We start from the raw sequence: 20,946 nt of genomic DNA, 5'->3' as shown, positions 1-20,946 counted from the left end.
GCGGGAAGGAGGCCCCGCCCGCCGCTGGCGCAGGATAGGGGGACGTTGGAGTATTTTGAAAAAATATTCCAACTGGGCGCGCAGCTGGCCGCAGCGGCAAACAATCTGGGTGTGCTGGGCGTTGCGGCGGCATCTGAGTCCCCGATCGCCCCCCCCTCCTCATCGGACCAGGTGGATTTCCTGCCCCGAGCCATCGGTCAGATGAACAACCTGGTCCAGGGTGTGGCCACCGCTGTTGGGCGCGTCATGTCTCTGGCCACAGTAGGTTCTCGCCACATGTGGTTGGGACTTACCGCTCTCCATGGGAAGGACCGGGAGGAGCTGTTGGGTGCCCCCATCTCATCTGACGGCCTCTTTGGCTCCATATCCTCCGCTACTCAGCGCTTCAGAAGGTTGGAGGAGGAGAAGGCGCAGCTCAGTCGCCACCTGCCGCTGGCTCACGGCAAGGGCAGCGAGCCTCGCCGTCGTAATGCCACCCTCAGACGTCGTGCTCGCCGCCAAGCCAGATCGCCGCTGTCTTCATCACCGGCTACTCAGGGCGGATCCACGGATGCACCGCGCCCTCCCCGAGACACCGGGCCGCCCAGGGATCCCACACAGGCGAGGGGATCTACATCGCGGCCAGAGGAGCAGCCTAGACCCCCCCGCCAGCCTACCTGCGGCTGGGGGAAGAAGCGGCCGCTGAAATGACTGGCTGAGGAGGGAGAGCAGCCGGCCGATGTGGCCAAGCCCCTCCCCTCCGTCTTATGTCCAAGCCACTATGTTTATAAGTTGTGTGCTGCTTGTGACAAGGGTGTAAATGTACCAAATGTTTTGATTAAAACAACCTACATTCCTCAAAGAGCTAATTCCTCCCCACCAACCCCTTCCCAGCAAAGTGTTGTGCTGAACATGCCACTTCATCACGGCGCGTTCACCGAAGCTAAGCTAACGGCTTGCCCCGTGGCCCACACCGCTCTCCCAGTTAAGGGTGGTGCGGCCCGGGCATCCACAGTGCTTGCTACGCCACCTGAGCTGCGACACACTCCGCTTCCACCGCATGACGGCCGAGAAATGAGCCGCTCTTGCCGTAGAAGCGGCACAATGCAGCTATCTGATCCTAGCTTGCATTCCCAGCGCGCCTACATGAACCCGCTCGGGCGCGCTGCTAGCTCACCGGCAGTGTTTTCGTGCCACACAGACAGACACGCTAAGCTGCCAAAAACTGCTCCAACGAGAGGTCGCAGCGCATCACGGAATATCCGTGGTAGCAGCAGCCTAGCCCGCTATTGCCGGAGAGATGCTGTCACTAGCCACGTCTCTCCCGACATAGCAAAGCAGGGAAGATTGCTCGTTGCCTCTGCGAGCGGCTCGCTGCGCCGTTTGGCTGCAGAGGGGACACTATCTCTCCCACAGTGGCCAACAGCTGTGGAGAGGAGAGCTCCCCGGCTCGTCACTGCTCCTCTCGACAGTTCTGCTGATAGTGAACGTGTCACCTTAGACGCTACGACAACACTATCGCAAGCCAACAAACTGGATGGACAGCACATTGAGGCGGGGTTACTCCCCTACAATTTTGCCGTATCCCACCGTCTTTCCAGGGCATCAAGGAAGCCAACCTGTACTCTCAGGAGGAGGTGGACTTCCTGGCCACAGAGATTCAACAGCTCCTGCAGAAACAGGCTATCTCTGATTAAAGGGCTGCTGTGTGCTTTCCCCCCACTCCATCCCATCCCACCCCTGGTGGAGAGGGTGAGACAGGAAAGGTTGTCAGTCATCCTGGTAGCCCCCAGCCGCAGATCGGCAGGGTGGTACGCAGAGGTGACGCAGCTGGCAGTGACGGAGCCCTGGCCTGTGCCTCAGGTCTGGGGGGCTCTGTCACAGGAGTCAGGCGCCATAGGCACACTGCCGGTGCTCGGCCAAGGTTTGGCTCCTGATTATACGGTACGCACGTACAGTAGCAACGTCCAATTGGTCGGCTACTTACAGTATGCAAAATTTCAGTGGGCGAGTACGTGCGTGTGATAGGAGGAGAGGTAGTACCCATAGAGTCCAGTAGAGGGCTCCGCCTGTGCTAATAGAACTAGGGTTACCATATCGTAACCTTCGTTACTGCCCAACACTGCACACGGGACACGAACAAGGTTCTCCGGAGTGACAGTTCTCCATGACATTCGCCATAACATTACACACCATCTCTGTACAATATAAGTCAGTACAGACTAAATGACGTGAAATGACATGCAAAAAATACATTGTGATAACACACAAAATTATTTACGACACTGGCTTGTTATTCATATGACATTTGGTGATACCAGGCTGTTGAGTGTGTTGACCTTTTATTTTGTTGTTTTAGCATTGTTTAGGAGTTTGGCTTTAGCTTTGTCAATGTTTGACAGGACACATTTTGAATGATTGTTCTGCTGGACTGAAACACAGCCATTGTTAATGTTATTAATTACACATGCTGTTTTTACTGCTATGACCTTCCCCACTGTAGAGAAGACATGCAGCTTCCTTTAGGTAAATTTAAAGGACACAACAGTATCATATTCCCAGGGTGCCATAATCCACTATGTGATAATGTTGCTGAGAAATGCTTTTGCTTCTTTGAGGAATGTTCATGTCATATGGGATCTATCGATGGTAGAAAAAAAGATTCCGCTGTTTACAACCTGTGGATGTTCACATCACTAGACACCTCAAGATGTTCATTTGATTGCCCAGTTGGTCATGTAGGGGTTAAAAATATAGTGAATTGAGTCCATAAAGTAGTAATCATGGCAACACTTCTAAGGTAGGCTAAAAGAGTAATGGGATGGAACATGGCAGGTCCTTAATATTTTTCAAACATAGCTCATAATAACAAGGTGTATTTTTCACCACATGAAAAAGACCCAAGACCAAGTGAAAATTGTATCCACACATCTTTGAGTACATTAACAGATTAGGTGATTAATTTTGTCTTCCCTTATTTAAGTTCAATTATTTGACACCCAATTATAATGGTGCCATGGACTTTTAAGTCATTAAGAATAATGTATGGTGACAGGGCAATGCAGATCCTTTTAAAAATATTCTACCCATTTTCACACAGACTTCACTTTCAAACGTGGCATTATTGGCTTAGCCACTCATCCTGTCAGCTCAGCTCACTGCAGTCTGCATGCTAATGCTCAGCCATGATGAGCCCATTCAACCTTAAGGGCTTTCCCCTGTACAGTGGCAGGAGCAACACCACTCCTCAATCACTTTTCTTCAAAGCCTGAGATGACTACATCTGGACTGCATTATATAACAGAATGCTAACGGATATGATCTTAGGGTCACGTAACCGCCAGTATTACTTGGCACCAAACCTGTAAAGAGTGAATAGAAAATAGAATAGAGTGGAAGCAGGCAGTGTGAGGAGATGCTCTCATGAGTCTTCCTGCAACAGTCTGTTTCCTTCCGCCCGTCTCCTACAGCGATGATGAGCTTCTTTGTTGTTGTTGGAGAGTTTGCCTATCTCCTCTGTCAGATCTCCATTGGTGTGTTGTGTGGGACAACTTTTTAGCTCAGGTGGTAGACTAGAGCGCTGCTGCCCTTACTCAGCTGGAACAGCTAAGAAGGTTTGGCTTTATCTTTTGTGTATGTTTGTGGCTACAGTCAACTGGAACTCAGAGACCTATATCAACAGACAATTTGAGGTTTTATCTATTTGTTGAAGATGCACTGTGTTTGTGAATGTGAGTCATCACCCTTTCATAATGCAGTACATTTCAGACCCAGAGAAAATACAATATTAACCAACCTCATAAGCTCCTGGCAGATCCGTAGAGCCTGCACCCAGGCGTTATGAGCCAGGTTTTTCATTAAAGCAGAAATCAATCTATATACCACAAGGCAGAACACTCACTTTCCTAGAGAATTCTGTCTGCTCATCTGATATGTTTAGTTTTTGAGGGTGACTGACTGACTGACTAACCAGCAAGACGCTGTCCAGTATTCAATTCAATCAACTTTATTAATCTCACAAGGGGCAATTAGTTAGGACAGCATGTTTACAACAGTACATAACACAAATCACACACATTATTCACAACATACAAGCAGCCAGTATGTGCACATTTAAAAACTCCAAAGAACCCTACAGGGAGTTTAAAAGTTTGATCGCAGAAGGGATGAAAGATTTGGAGTGGCGGTTCGTCTTACACACAGTAAGCGCATAACGTCACCCCGAAGGCAACAGAGAAAATTCACCTGCCAGAGCATGTCCCAGAGAGGCTAGGATACTTGCTGCCTCCTGAACTATTTGTTGGTTGCAGAAGACATTAAGGTCTCTCTGTTTCACACCGATGACATTAGAACAGATTTTTACAATGTTGTTCAGGCTGATAGAATCTACTCAGGATGACCGGCATGACAGAGAAAGAGTTTAGTTTGCGGAGAAGATAAATTCTCTGTTGCCCCTGTTTCACAATGGCGGCGCTGTTTATATCAAACTTAAGATGGTCATCAAAAACAGTGCCGAAGTATTTATATGATGAGACAATTTCCACCTTTTCATTATGTATGATGCTCTCTGAAGCAGCATCTCTATTTCGCCCAAAGTCAATAATTAATTCTTTGGTTTTAGATACATTTAAGTCAAGGAAATTGTTATCACACCATGAGTTAAAGTCAGTCAGAGCATTCCCGTGGTCAGACCTTGGAGGAGTGACAACAATGCAGTGTCATCGGAAAACTTCACCAAATAGCAGCTCTCCTGGGCGTTTCTGCAGCCATTTGTGTACAAAAGAAGGGGTGAAAGGACACACCCTTGAGGTGATCCTGTAGAGAGGAATAAGGAGTCTGAGAAATGACCATTTACAAAGACCCTCTGCTCTCTAACAGTTAAAAAATCTAAAACCCATAAAACAAGTTGGTGAGGCAAGTTAAAATCACACAGCAGCTTGTCTATTAAAAGATGTGGTTGCATTGTATTAAATGCAGAAGAAACATCTGCAAACAGAAGCCTGGCATGGGATTTTGGTTTATCTAAATGCTTATATAAGCTATTCAGGATAAAAAGCTTTGCATCCTCTACTCCCCTCCCTGCTCGATGGGCAAATTGCAGGGGGTTAAGTCTGCCCTCTACAGATGATGGCACCAGGTTTTTAACGAATATCTCAAATACCTTCATAATCAGTGGTGTTAAAGCAAGGGGCCTTAAATCATTTAGTTGCCCTGGTTTTCTGATCTTAAGAACTGGGATCACTTAGGAGCAGGGCTGGACTGGCCCTGGCATTTTTGGCCCAGGCGGCCCACCAAAATTGGTCGGACACCCCCCACCAATGCACCATCCTTCCATTTAAGGGCTCAGATTAGGGGTGTGACAAAACACTTACCCTATAAGACGTAACATTGCACAAGATTGGGGCCATGACAACAAGACAAGAATATATTTTAATTATTTGGGAAAAAAATGTATTGATGAAATAGTTGACGGGGGGCATTAAACACTTAATTTCCTGCATTCTGGAGACATTTTCTGCACCAGGGAAGCAAATTCAGGTGGCAGGTGACAATTCAGAATATAAAAATATAATAGAATATAATGCAGTAATTAAGCACTTTGAGTGGTTGAAAAGACTAGAAAGGTGCTATATGGATTTACATTTACTTATTATTTTAGCTTAAGTTTCATTTTTTCGACAATTAGAGGTTTCTTCTATATTTACATTGCATTGTAGGCTTATTGTGCTCAAACCTTTTTAATAGCATTTTTATTTGTTAATTAACATTTCTTGGTGCAAGCTATTTGTCAGAACATTTTTAACAAATGCTTTCAAAAAGTGGTGGGTGGCCTATTGTGTAAATGACCCTATATCTCCCTGCTCCATCCCTACAGGTTGAGCAACTCACCTCCACTCTCCTCCTGCTCTCTGTCACCATCAGCCCTGTCACTTTGTCACTCACTAACACAGCCTCCACGGCTCTCCTTTACTCCTTCATGTGCCTGTGCCTGCACTACATCGGGTACTGCAGGTGATGAATGTTGAAGCTGCTGCAGTAACATAACAAACATATCGGTTGTTTCGCGCATTTGGCGGCAGCCGTCTGAAGATTTTTTGGGGGGCCGTAACACAAGAAACAGAGAGCAGAAAGGGTGAGGGCTAGTAAGAGATGTGATTGGGCTGGTCCAGTGTCAGTATAGAAAATTACCCAATGGGCCGCTGTCCATGATTTAAGGGTCGAGCGTTGGCCCTTTTTTTAAAAAACAGTTACATAAATAAATAATTTACTTTACACCAGCCGCAAAGGTGCATCGGCCCACCGGGCATTTGCCTGGTATGCCAGATTACCAATCCAGCCCTGTTTAGGAGGATTTTCAGATAGTGGGAATTACACTACTCTCCAGTGACATCTGGAAGATGTGCTGGAGGACACTGCTCAGCTGGTCGGCACAATAGCAGAGTGTCCACCCACAGACAAGATCAGGTCCAGGGGCCTTCCTGGTGTTGACCTTATTCAGATGGTCCCTGACACACTCTTGACTGATGGTGACATCATTTTGAGAAAATAGAGACTCTCTCAAACAGGAAATATTTTCAGAGAAGTAATGTTTTTCAAAACAGGAATAAAAATTGTAAAAAGCATTCGGGAGGTCAGCATCATTTATTCCACTAATTGTTTTAGGTTTCCTGACATTGCTTTGATTCCCCCCCAAGCTGCACGAAGATCCCCACTACTACACTTGTGTTCCACCTTATACTTATACATGATTTTAGCTTTCCTAATTCCTTTCCTTACTTCTCTATTGATTTCTTTCTTTTCCTGGCTTCTCCCTGTATAAAAAATGCGTTTCTTTTTATTCAGAACACTTTTTAATTCTTTAGTGACCCATAGTTTGTTGTTGGGGAATACTGTGATATTTTTACAGGGAATATTACTGTCTACACAGAAAGATATATAAGAAGACACAGATTGTGTAAGTTCATTTAAATCAGGGCAAGAACTATAAAACGCATCCCATTCTGTGCATTCAAAACATGCTTGTAAGCTGGCAATGCTATTCTCAGTCCAGCATTGCACCGTTTTAACAATCTTCTCCTGTCGCTTACAGATGGATTTATAAGTAGGTATCAGGAGGACCCTATTGTGGTAGGATGCACCAAAAGCAGGCTTGGGCATGGCTTTAAAAGCACCAGGCACTGAGCCAAGGCACAAGTCAATGGAGGAGTTGTTACTAGTTGTAGCACAGGTGATATACTGCTCATATGTTTTCAGTGTCTTATGTATCTGGCAGTGGTTAAAATTTCCCATAACAAATTTTGGAGCATCAGGTGAGAGAGAATCAAGTCTGTTGGTCACCTCCGCGATCAGCTGAGGAGGCATTTGCACGCGGATGTATGTACACCAGGGTGAAGAAGAGCTGAGGAAACTCCCTTAGAAGATAGAAAGGATGAAGGCAGGGAGATAGCAGCTTGAGGTCAGGGGTACAGATTTCCTCCCAAACAGTGACAATGTTACAGTACCTCTCAGTGATGTAGAAGCAGACTCCTCCCCCGGTGGATTTGTTTGTTATGACAGGTGACCTGTCCATGCGCACAGTGCACCCAAAGACGCTAATGTGTAGATCCTCATTTCTGTCAGCTTCTCCCACCCATGTCTCAGTGAACGACAGCAGGCATGTGTCTCTAAAGTCATGCTTACTCCTAGCGTAAGCGTCCAGTTCATCAACTTTTTTCCGAATGGACTGCACATTAGAGAGAAGAATGGTGGGAAGCAGAGGGAGCCAGGGTCTATCAGCCAACCCACATCTCCTTAGTCAGCGCTGGACACTGCCTCATCCTCCGGTGACTTTTGGGAACTTTATATCCCCTGTTACAGTATGATCTTTGCTGCGAACCAGATATGGACTATTGTCACTAGCAGCAGGTGCAAGTGGATGGAGTTTGATCAGTAGCTCTCGAGAGTAGATCATCCTGTGTCCAGCCCTGCCGCCGCCATCACTTCCCCAGGTAAAGCAATTAAGCATCGTAATCAGTACCAGATATACAAAATTCATGGCTTTGGATTGACCGATTAAGAAGGTTTAAAAGGTTTAAAAAGTGCACGCTGACATAAAAAACAAATGTAAAAACACACACAAAAACAACGATCAAGCGTTCAGCATTCACGCTGCTCACAGGTTGCACAGAAGCTTGAGTGGCCCGTGGGTTTTATGGGTTAAAAGTATTTTAACCCATAAAACTTAAACTAGCTATATTTAAATTGAATTCTACTAAAATGTGTTGCACTATGTTTTGCCAGGACAGCAGCAACTGAGGCTAACTCAAATCCAACCAAAGTCATACACTTTGTAGTGTACAAACAGTGTGGATTTGTGCATTTTATATCAAATAAATTTGGACTACTCCAAATTCTTTCTCTCTCCCTGGGAGAAAGAAAAGGAGGGGTTTGGGATATCAACCCTCAACAGACAGCTGAAGCGACCCAAAGGAGGGAGGTTTAAAGGCTGCATTCCCTAAGTGCTGTTTCTGGGCAGTTTGACCACAAAAATTGCCACCTCTGATGCCGCAGCCAAATAACGCTTAGTGGCTGACTGTTAAAATGACAAAGAAACACTCACCAGAGATTAGCTTTCTCCTGAACAGCCTATCAGAACTCTTCGTAAGAGAGGGCAGGAAACCCTTAACTGCCCCCCCACACCCTTCCTCTTTGTTTAATTACTTCACATCAAAGGATATTCTCCTTTTCACAGCCATATGTAAATTTGGGAAACAACTCCAGGACACAGGAGGACAGCCCTGAACTCCATTGTGTAAACAAAAGAGTACTCTCCTCAAAACTTACAGCATTACCTTGTTTAATTAAATAATATTTAGTTACTTTATTAGGTATCTCCACTCCATTTGAGCAGTTATGTTACCATGTTGGTGTTATTTGTTGTTGAAAAGAATCTAAAGAAGTTAATTTTGCAGTGTTTAATTTTCAGCAAAGATCCCTGACATTTATTCATTCTATGTTGTAATCAATGCTTTGTTCACAACACTTTCTGACACTTCCTTTAGAAATCATGATAAAGAAATGTCATCCTATACCCAATTAATTTTCCAGCTGGAATTTAATAATAAAATAACTAAATTGACTAAATAACTACAGCTCCTGAGCAGAAGGTTGTTTTAGGGTGAATCAAAGCTATCGTCATGTAACCCGAGCTCCCCCAAGTGGACAAAATAAGTATTACAGGCCATCATCTGAAATGCCATTTAATGTATAAATGTCACTCTATATTTATCTTGTCCATAATCTGATGCCATTCGTGTATCTTGCTTATATTCTCTAAGAACGTGTAACAGCCGATATATCCAGAAAGCTAGTTAAGTTCCTCATCTGTGATTCCTATGAAATGCTAACCTTTTAAGGTCTAACTACTGACAAACAGCCTTTTTATCAAGTGCTTAAAACTAAGAACGGTACAGCCGTTTGACAATTAAGGTTTGATTGTGGGAAGATATTTGATTACAATAACTTTTAATATGTCTAAAGAAAGACGGTCTCTCGGAAAACCGGAAACAAGCCCTCACTCAGGGGAGCAAAGGCCCTCTGGGAACCATGCCCCAACAGACAAAAGCAGCGACACACACTGTCTCGCTCTCTCTTGCCCTTGGCTTGTTCCTTGCTCTCCAACTGTGCTTCGGCACTCGCCCAGCGTGCCCCCTCTCCCGGCAACGCCCTAAGCAATTTGACCCGGCACAACGAACGCCCCTTTGTTCGTTTTCAAGCCACACACATATTTTCTTTTCTTCTGTTTGTTAAAGTTATCAGACTGTAAGTTACACAAGCTTTATCCTTTGAGCTAACTAAACTGATCCCCGACGCCCGGGTTATCCATGTCGTCCCGCCAGCAGTAACAAAGGACACCTGAAAGAACAGCCTAATTGCCAGACCAAGGACGGTCAACACTTGAGGGTGCCCACTCTCCGCGGTCGCCACGACCTTGTCAGGACCGACAACACGGCGGTGGTGGCCTATTTGAATCACCAGGGGGGTCTGCGCTCGCGCCCGTTATGCAAGCTGGCACAGCAGAGACTGCTGTCCCTCAGACCGACATACGTCCCTGGGACCCAGAATCAGGGAGAAGACCTGCTGTCGAGACAGGGGCTGAGGCCCGGGGAATGGAGACTCCACCCCCAGGTGGTGGAGTTATTATGCGAAAGGTTCGGCCCCATAGACGTGGACTTGTTTGTGTCTTGAGAGACTACGCACTGTCCCGTGTGGTTCTCCCTCTTGCCCCCAGCCCCGCAAGGGCTGGATGCCATGGTGCAGACGTGGCTGAGGCTGCGCCTGTATGCTTTTCTCCCAGTCGCCTGTATGCTTTTCTCCCAGCCCGAGTGTGGTTCTCGGACATAATATCGCTCCTCAAGGGACCTGCTGTCTCAGGTGGAGGGCCAGGTCTTTCACCCTTGCCCCGCCCTGTGGAGACTGTGTGTCTGGCCCCTGAGGGGGCCCAGTTCCTGGAGGCGGCCCTGACGGCGGGGACAGTCAAGACGCTGCTCAGCTCCAGAGCCCCGTCCACGACAAGGACGTACGGCCTGAAGTGGAATGTGTTTGCCACCTGGTGTAGAGAACGGGCGGTGGACCCAGTTACCTGCCCCCTGACTATGGTACTGGAGTTCCTCCTGGACAGTTTCTCTGCTGGCCTTTCCCCATCCACACTTAAGGTGTATGTGGCTGCCGTGGCGGCGTTCCACACCCCTCTGAGCGATGGGCCTCTGGGGAGGCTTCCACTGGTCGTGCGCTTCCTCCGTGGATTCAGGAGGATGAGACCCGTGGCTCGTTCCAGGGTTCCCACTTGGGACCTGGCGGTGGTTATCGAAGCGCTGGCTGAGGCCCCCTTTGAACCCCTGGAGTCGGCTGAGACCAAGCACCTGACCCTTAAGATGGCCTTTCTCCTCGCTATCACCTCTCTGAGGAGGGTGGGGGATCTCCAGGCACTTTCGGTTTCTCCTCGATGCCTGGAGTTCCTGAGCCATCCTGCACCTCTGTCCGGGCTATGTCCCTAAGGTTCCGTCCAGGTTGGCAGGGTCTATGGTGCTGCAGGCGTTTCATCCCCCACCTCATGTGACGGCGGAGGACGGGAGATTTCATCTGCTCTGCCCGGTCAAAGCACTGAGTATTTACACTCTGAGGTCCTCCCGGTGGAGGAAAGCAGACCAGTTGCTGGTGTGTTTCGGGTCCCCCAAGGCTGGGCTCCCCGCTTCTAAACACACGATCAGCAACTGGATTGTTCAGACTATTTCCCTGGCCTATCAGGTGCGCGAGTAACCTTCACCTATGGCCGTAAGGGCGCACTCTACTCGAGGCATGGCGGCCTCTAGGGCCCTCCTCGTAGGGGCTTCGCTCCAGGATTTGTGTGAGGCAGCTGGCTGGGCCACTCCTCACACTTTCATCCGGTTTTACAGTCTGGACCTTCCTTCTGCACCCGGCGCCCGTGCGCTCTCCTCCTAGTCGTGCCTACAGGTTGCTGCATGCTGGGGGGGCAGGCGGAGGCTTTGGCGTGGCATAGTGGGTATTCTCGTTCCCATAGTGTCGTCACCGACGCAGTTCGAGTTCCCTCGAAGGGGGACGTCTCGGGTTACGTATGTAACCCTTGTTCCCCTCGAAGGGGAACGAGACACTGCGTCAGTCGGCCACACCTCGCCCCGCCTGGAGTGCCTTGCTTCATAGCAAAGAGCTAATGTGTCCGGTGTGCCGGCGTGCTTATATACGCCTCCAGTTACGCCGTCACACGCTACCATTCTAGCAACGCCAAGCCACTTCCCATAGTGTCGTCACCGACGCAGTGTCTCGTTCCCCTTCTCGAGGAACAAGGGTTACATACGTAACCCGAGACGTTCTCTTCCGCCCGTGTGAGTCAAATCCTCCCCACAATAGAACCCACATTCTCATTGTTTAGCTATTGTTTATTTCTTTGATGTGTATTTAACCGCATTTATATTCACCTTAGTTAGTTAATAAATTCACTGTAATCAAATGAATTGTGTGTGTATTGCCTATCTCCAAGTCCCTGCCACGAGAATTTACCCCTTCGATATGAGACTGACTGACTGATTTAAGTTAATTGAGCGATTATTAACTAACTGATCACTACTGAATAATTGTCTGAATTAATAACCATACCCAGGGAATCCCCAAACCCTGTGCGAATGAAATCTCGGCTGGTGCCCCGCGAAACAAGAAACTTTGTGAATTAATATTTTCTGAATATTAAAATTCATAATTTGGTATTAATTCTCATAAATTTATTAGATCAAATGTTCCACTAGGTCTCAACCAGACAGGGAATAATCCCCTTTATCAACACAATTGTGTGGGTCTTCTTGATGAGGTGGTTGTCCAGGAATTGCTGAACAAATGCATCAATGTTTTAGGCATGGATTGTTCACTCTGGTTTTGAAATGTCTGTATGTGTATAATCGAGAGTACTCTGTAAAAAACACAGATGGCATAGAGGATCACAAATAAACACTGTATTTACAGTACCCAAACACACACACCAATCCCAATCCAGTTTTTTTGTTAATATAACATCTACCAGCGACAGCAGCCTCCTACACATTTCAACTGTGGATGTTCCACTTAGACACCAGATGGACACAGTTTGATTTGTCACAGTGGTGTTCAGAAGAGATCAGTTCATGGTTTAGCTAACTGTGTGTGTGTGGGGGGGGGGGGGGGGGGGGGGGGGGGGGGGGGGGGGGGGGGGGGGCTTGTCTGTTTCTCCTCCAGTACTTTGTGTGTGTTCACTATTGTCGTGCTGGTGCAAAAAACTAAAATTATGCTAAAATAAATCCTTGTTGTGAAGGCTGAACTGGACCGCTTCTCTTTTCCAGAGTGAGGGGAAGAGGCCTTCTGATTATGAGTGTTTGTCTGCTGGCGGAAATGACTAATTTTTGTGTTCCCATCAGTCCATAATAAGTCCTCCCACATTCACTGAAACCTCCAAATGGAACTTTCTGAAGGAACAAATATCCTGGAACAGAGCTTCATATCTTGGCCACTTGACAGGTTTGAAGAATCAGCCTCATAACTCACTGCTTTCTCAGATTGGGGCCAGTCGTCTTCAGGTATAGTTATCGCTATTTTTCATGATGTGGACTGTTAACAGCTCCAGCTTCAGTAAATGGACCTCTAAGCACCAACACTTTCTTGTGAAGACTTAGTGACAGGCAGCTGGGTGAATCCAAGCAGAGAGAAGACGTCACTCATTGTGACAGTAACATTTCACGAAATCAACCACAAAGCAGGTGGAGAATGTGTGATAGTGTCTGTGTTTGTCAGTTCGCATTCAAATCATTTTACCTACATGAATTATGACAGTTATATTTGTAAGAACAAAGTGGCCTAGAGTGATTTCACAGAGTCACAGAGAGCAGCAGTGGGGACAGTCTGTGGGAGGGAGTGCATGCATTTGCCTAAAGAACAAAAGGGCTTTTGTGTGTTTGTATAATGGTGTTTTACTTTAGGATCATATAGAAATTACATTCTATCTGTGATGTCTTTATCTCTGCTAAATGCTGCATTTGCATTTGTACTGTATGTATATGTGGATGATACTGGCATGAAAGGGGAGATGAAAGAAAGAATATTGGAAGCTGCTCATTAGTATGGAAGGAGTGAGTCTGCATAGGGGCAGAAAGAGGGAGGAAGAGAAATCAGGAGACGTTGGAAACTGTTGAATCATAAGTACTATTTACAAATATAGCTCAGAAGAGCCTAGAGAGTCTGGGCTGTGTGTGTGATCACACTGAGGTTTTGAAGTTTTGACTTTAACCATTTTAATCTAACAAAGCAGTCTATGCAAATGTATCTTATGTAGGCCAGTAGCCTGCAGTCCTCAGTTTAAATGAAGACTACATCCTCCCATGATGTGAACTTTGTGACACTGAAGTCAGTGTTTCAGTTCTCTTCATCAGCTAGAGGGAGGATGTTCTTGGTCCTGTCCTCTCATTTTTCCTATATGTCCTGTTATAGCTGATCCACAGCTGGACAGCTGTCCTTCCTCTCAGCCTGTCTTCTCTCAGAGCCAGAGGAGCTGGAGCTGCCCTTGTGTCCTGTCAGTAGTTGGACCTCAGCTCTCTCTCCGTCTCTTCTCCGTCAGACTCCGAAGACAGAGCAGCCACACACAGACTGGCCTCCATCTTCTGTCCTTTAAACCAGGACAAAGCTTCACGTCTCCTTCAGTCATGTCATTGTCACTGCCCTGCTGTCTGCTTTGGTTAGAGAGCTTTAAATAGGATCCATCACAGCTGTCATATTTTACTGAAAATATTCAGAACTGTCATTGATTATTACATCTAAAAAACGGTCTTATTTTAATAAAATTTTTTCAAAAAGTGTGCAGATGGGATTTTACAATTTGGCCACTTGTTTTCATTTGTGCATTTCTAGATATCTTTATATTTTACAGTATGTGTAAAGTCTCTCTTCATTTATTAGACTTACGGATGAAAGCTGATAAAGTATAGTTCTCTTGAAGTTATTCCAATGATTTAGTAACTCAAATAACTTTTTTCTTTTTTCAGATGAATTATCAAGCTGTCCAAAAGAGTTACTTAGACATCTAAACATGATAAATGCAGTAACATAAAGAATCATGTTCCTTTTCACAGACTTTGAAGAGACTACCACCTCCTGTGTTGTAAAGAAAATCTTCTCACTGACTGAACACTGAAGACAAGTATTAGGGAGTTTTAACTAATTGTTGCGAATCAATGATGGATTCGCAACAACTTACTTACTTTACTCACTGTCCTCACAAGTTTAAAGAAATTTTCTTCGTCAGTGCTGAGTCACCAGTGAGATTTGTAGAAAATATGGTTGTTCTCTCCATCCTACCATTTCCTTGATAACTACTATCAGTAAATGTTGGATAAGGACACCTGCTGTGCCAGGGACAGCCCTTTTTTAGAATTTAAAACACACACCCATTTTTCTGATCACACATTAGCTTCAGTTCAGCTATGCTAATGGAACAGTGAATAAAAACTGAGATTGTAATGCCATGTTTACCAACAGGCCACAGTAAAGTTTGATTTATCAAACCTGGCCAGCAGCCTGTGAGGCAGTACACAGGGGATAAACTGTTCAGCTCTGTTGGTTACTGAGATCCAGTGACATTAAGAGGTGATGTGAAGTTGTTAGTTCAGTGAAGTGTGAGAATAATTAGCCCAAAATATCCATGGACCAAATCTGTGGTTGCTGCTATGACAAGACAGGTGATCACCAGCTCCTCCTTTAGCTCCTTGTCTGCTGTGAGGTGAGGACTCTTAGTGTAAGTTGCTGCACTGTGCCGCACACATCATCCCTTCTCCACCTCTGCTGTTGTACTGAATGTACACTGATGATATAGTGGGGTCTATTGTTTGTGTTCCAGCCTTTTCCAACTTCATCCAGCCTGGTATTATATGGGACTGTGTTGACTTCAACCAGCTGTAACCCATTTGTGTTATTTCAACATATGCAGTGTCAACATTATTGTTCATTGTTAATGCCTCAGGGACAGAAGAGACAAACGCATCATTTCAGAATGATTAAAAATGTGAATTATTCCATCATCTTTCTGCCTTTGTTAATATTTGCAGTGTAGCACATGGATGCTATTGTAGCTATATAAGCTATGGTTACAGTTCTGCCACATGTAGCCCACTGATGCTGGTTGCACATTTCTGTGGTTGCAGTCCTCAAGAAAGTTTTCTGGCAGCCTTTAAATTACTTCAGCTGTTAGTATAAAAGTTACACATCAAAACTTTAAACCCGTAGCTCTGAACTGATGATCCACCACCTCAGTGGCTGTTGATCATCTTCCTTACTCCTCTAACTCACTAAACAGACAATCTGTCAGGTAGGCTGAGTGTCACAGCAGAGAAACAGGAGTGTGGATGCAAAATGCAGACAGTGGCTGGGTGGATGCAGTTCAAAACGGTTTACTAAGAAAAAAAAAACTGGCTTGCTTCTTAGTCCACGGCGAGAGTCCAGAAAAAAGGGAAAATCCAACAAAGGCAGAATACCAAGTCTAACACGGGTTAAATCCACCAAAAGGTTAAGGTAATCCAAACACAGTGACTAGCCAAATATCCAGGGAAACAGAGCACGAGGCAGAACACTCAACATATGAAGGTAACACCACACCGAAATCCAAGGTCGTGACACAATCAGGCTGGTGGCTTTCTACAGGAAATGAACTACTGTAATGGAGAGGTAGTGAAGTGTAAAGAGCCTGAGTATTTAGGATTTATTTTGTTAGCAATGTGATCCAGGTCTCTCTGTGGAATATAGACCCAGTGACAGAGACGAACACTCTTTTAAGTGAACTAGAAAGTCATACTTTGCTTTACGGACGTGTGGCTCTCTGTCGGAGGCAAACTGCTACCAAACCAAAGTCCTTAGGGAAGCTTTCACATGTTTACATGCCAGCTGTGCGAGCTCAAGTATAATCAGAGCAAAACAGTCATAAACACTGCAGAGTCACAGGTAATCAGCTGGGGGTCTGGTGTGATGGAAACCACGGGGATGCAGTCACTAGAAATAGACAGAGAAGCTCTTTATTCAGGACAGAAACCAGCAGCAGAGGAAACTAGAGCTCCAAGAGTCATTAGCAGAGTATCTGCAACTTTACTGTAAATGATCCACTTCTGGAGGTCACAGCTCAGAGTGGAGAGAGTGCTGGGTAATGTGGTGTTATATTTACAAGTTAGATCAATACAGGGTGTTCTGAGCTGTATCATGATACTTGATGGATGGAAAGTCAAGTAGTAAACTTTCACTTTCAGATGTATTTCATCTTACAGGAACTGAGTCAGGCCTGCTGTGGACACTTTGGTCAAGAAAAGGTGACTCATACTGAATGTGTGTGGCAGCCCTCTGACCTTTCATCCAGCAGATATACTTATTATTAACTTTGTTCACACATGAGCAGAGTGAACTATGTGTGAGTACATTACGATCTGGTGAAACTACTCTCTGGCAGGTAAAAAGCAGCAGCTGGCATAGAGCATGTGCACTGAAGGTGAACTATATTTGTCTACATCATCCCAGGTCCAACAGTGGAGTTAGCTGTGAGCAGGACTGCAGTGCATGTGGAGCAGAGAAAAGAAGATTTTAAAAGCATAAAAGTTAAGTAGAATGAAAATATATGGTAACATAGATAATTGCTAATGCACTCTACTACAGACATCATCCATTTAAGTAAGTAATACTGAGGAAATTAAATCACACTCACAAAGATAAAAGGATGTAATATTGTATACAGATGGTTATTCAGTAAGAACATCAGTCCTCTCTGAAGTGCTCTGCTGCTCTGTCCATGGTGCTGACTGGAAGGTTGGATCACTCTAGACTAGTTTGATGCTGATGCAGGCCCAATTTTAATGTCCCCCTCAAACCCTAAGCTCTGAACCTTCAGACTTAACTGATGTCACCTGGTAAGTGACTGAGTGCAAGAGACTGCAGGAGTTCAAAATGCTCTAAACATGAAACATTTTGCAACATTATCACGTTACCTTGACGAGGCTGAAACAAGTTCCACACTTATTATTTTTACATTTTTTACTTTCTGACCGCCTGATATATACATTTTCCAGGCTCTTGCCCTATAGAGTGGACAAGAGGTAATTTTCAATAATTTGCCTATTTGTCAAAACTCTGTGTGCACTAACTCTGTGCACTATAATAGTGCACTATTGTTGGTGGAAACAGCATCATTTAGCAAAAACTAAAATATTCTTGAATAAACTAGGTGCATAATAAGGTGATTTCCTCAGATTTCAGGTGTTTATGTACCATCTTGAATCTATGTAAACAGTTTCTTTTTTTAACATCAGGGTTGGTTTCCATGCTTGTTTGTTTATCGTTCTTCTTCTTAATTCTCTTATAAGGCGGATTTGCCGCGATTTTTCGCTCGCTTCTGGGCTTCCTCTGGCAATCCCCGCGTTTCTCTATGAACTGTGCAGTTCCCTCAGGATAAGTCTGCAGAAATGCGGACTTATGAAAAGGGTGCAGAAAGGCCTCAAAATGTCTGCGAGAGGGCCCTCGCGCACTTGACGGTTTGACAGCGGGACAGACCTAAGCCATCCCGGACTTACCGGGAATGCAGCTCTGTGAGTGTGGACATTGAGACTGGGCCGCAGAATAACTTAACAACCCATGAAAATCCTGTCTTTGCCAAATTCTAGTGGCTGAACTTGTCAACATGCTGCAGTGACATACAGGTGGACTCCTGTGAAATAGGCTTGGAACTTTATAATAACATGAAAAACCTGTAGCTGCACTCTTAAAAATGATGGGTTAAAAATAACCCAACTTGGGTTGTTTTATAACCCAACAGCTGGATCAATATTGCACCAGACCAGCAGTAGTTAATTTGACCCAGCAAGATGGGTCAGTCATATTTAACCCAACAGATTGAGTTAAATATTCTACCCAAATGCTGGGTCAAATTAATTACAATTATGGGTTGATTTAACTACATATTAGTTATATAGTGTACCCAAATGCTGGGTCAAATTAATTACAATTATGGGTTGATTTAACTACATATTAGTTATATAGTGTACCCAAATGCTGGGTCAAATTAATTACAATTATGGGTTGATTTAACTACATATTAGTTATATAGTGTACCCAAATGCTGGGTCAAATTAATTACAATTATGGGTTGATTTAACTACATATTAGTTATATAGTGTACCCAAATGCTGGGTCAAATTAATTACAATTATGGGTTGATTTAACTACATATTAGTTATATAGTGTACCCAAATGCTGGGTCAAATTAATTACAATTATGGGTTGATTTAACTACATATTAGTTATATAGTGTACCCAAATGCTGGGTCAAATTAATTACAATTATGGGTTGATTTAACTACATATTAGTTATATAGTGTACCCAAATGCTGGGTCAAATTAATTACAATTATGGGTTGATTTAACTACATATTAGTTATATAGTGTACCCAAATGCTGGGTCAAATTAATTACAATTATGGGTTGATTTAACTACATATTAGTTATATAGTGTACCCAAATGCTGGGTCAAATTAATTACAATTATGGGTTGATTTAACTACATATTAGTTATATAGTGTACCCAAATGCTGGGTCAAATTAATTACAATTATGGGTTGATTTAACTACATATTAGTTATATAATGTACCCAAATGCTGGGTCAAATTAATTATAATTATGGGTTGATTTAACTACATATTAGTTATATAATGTACCCAAATGCTGGGTCAAATTAATTAAAATTCTAGGTTGATTCAACTACATATTATGCTGTGTAAAATTAACCCATATGCCAGATTAAGTCTAACACATTCAGTACAATTTAGAAAATAAATTGCAATTGACTACCCATTTAAAACTCTACAAACCTAGAACAGAATACATGTGAGATTTAGGCATATAATATATTATTATGCAATAAACACTTAAACAATACAAAAACAAAACAACAATGGAATCTTTGAAAATTTATTACATTAATATCGACAATATATATATACTGGAACTGGTGCAGTTCCTAACAATATACTGGAACTGGTGCAGTTCTCTCAGGTTGAAACACATCCAGAATTTTGATTAAACTGGTTGAACCGCTTGTAGAACCGCTATTTTCCAAATACTGTCTGGCTATATTTGATGCCTGTACCCAAAAGTATAATAAAACCTGAATATGCATGTGTGCGTGCAGTCTTGACCTGAGATATACTGATAAAATTAATAAAGTTTCCTCTTCAGAAACGTGCTTCGAGGACCCACAGCCTTATGATCGATGAAGGCCAAGCTGCATTCAAAATTGGTGTGGCGTACCACTTTCGCACCGCGGCCACGGCCAACTTTGTATGTTGTTGGGGGGGGGAGTAATCCTGGCAGCTGCCTCAGGGCAAGTTCCCCAACGCCATCTGTAGGAAGACATAGGTGTCAATATGATGTGAAATAGCATACCAACCTTTGATTTCACAATACCAGCAATTTCATCGCATAAATATCCAGCATTTTCCATAGCATTCCCTGCGCATTTACAAGATCTGCTGACAATATATTACCTGGTGTTAAACCATCCAGGGGCAATGTTAGATTCCCCTCCTGTCTTGCCAGGTACAGGACCTTCTCTGCATAAATGGGCAGCCAAGTTTCAAAAAGCTTGGATGCAGCTTCCCCATGTAGGACAAGAAAGTCCTGTGCAATCTATAAAATGGAAAACACATTTTTTAATTCCAATTCAATGTGGCACACTTATAAAACATTATAAACAATGTATCCTCAAATGCAAGATCATTTTTCCCTATACCTACCATGCCTTTGGTCATTAGGCGAGGGAACTCTTCAAGGATTTATATAGTCCAACTGTTTTCTCTGATCCACTTTGCCCTGTAGACTGCCGTGTTTTCCATATAGGTCTCTACCTGGCTGAGGGGCTGTCCTCAGAGAAGTAGATCAATTATTGTTCCTGCTGCTTAGTGCATAACAGCACAGATATGTTTCAAGGAGGAGTGAGCTGTATTTTGTCTGTTAACTGACGGATTTAGCTTTTACGCTCAATGTATGCTGCTCCACGCTCCGTTGCCAAAAATAGTGCGTCGAGGTTGTGACTTCCAGACAAATTTAAAGCCTCAAATTCCCAATTACTTATTTACAAGGACCTGCGGGACAATAATTTTCACATGTACGAACCCTAGTGTCTATTATTTGGTGATGATTCGCCAGAAACAGGAGATCTAAATTGGAAATCTAGCAAAAACAGAAGGGGGCCTGTTGTAGAGCCCTCGGCTGACTCTAGTTAACTAAGTAAAGTTGAAATTGAGAATCGAATTGGATTGCAACCTTGAAAAAAAAAACAAACAACCCAAATAAATATCTCAATGACATTTTTCTAAAAACACTCACGCTGCCACTGCTTGATGAGTCTTTCAAACAGGCAGACTGAA

Source organism: Micropterus dolomieu, linkage group LG17, assembly GCF_021292245.1.
Source record: "Micropterus dolomieu isolate WLL.071019.BEF.003 ecotype Adirondacks linkage group LG17, ASM2129224v1, whole genome shotgun sequence".
Classification (NCBI taxonomy): Eukaryota; Metazoa; Chordata; class Actinopteri; order Centrarchiformes; family Centrarchidae; genus Micropterus; species Micropterus dolomieu.
The sequence above is the reverse complement of the archived record's forward strand: the minus strand, read 5'-3'. Positions refer to the sequence as shown.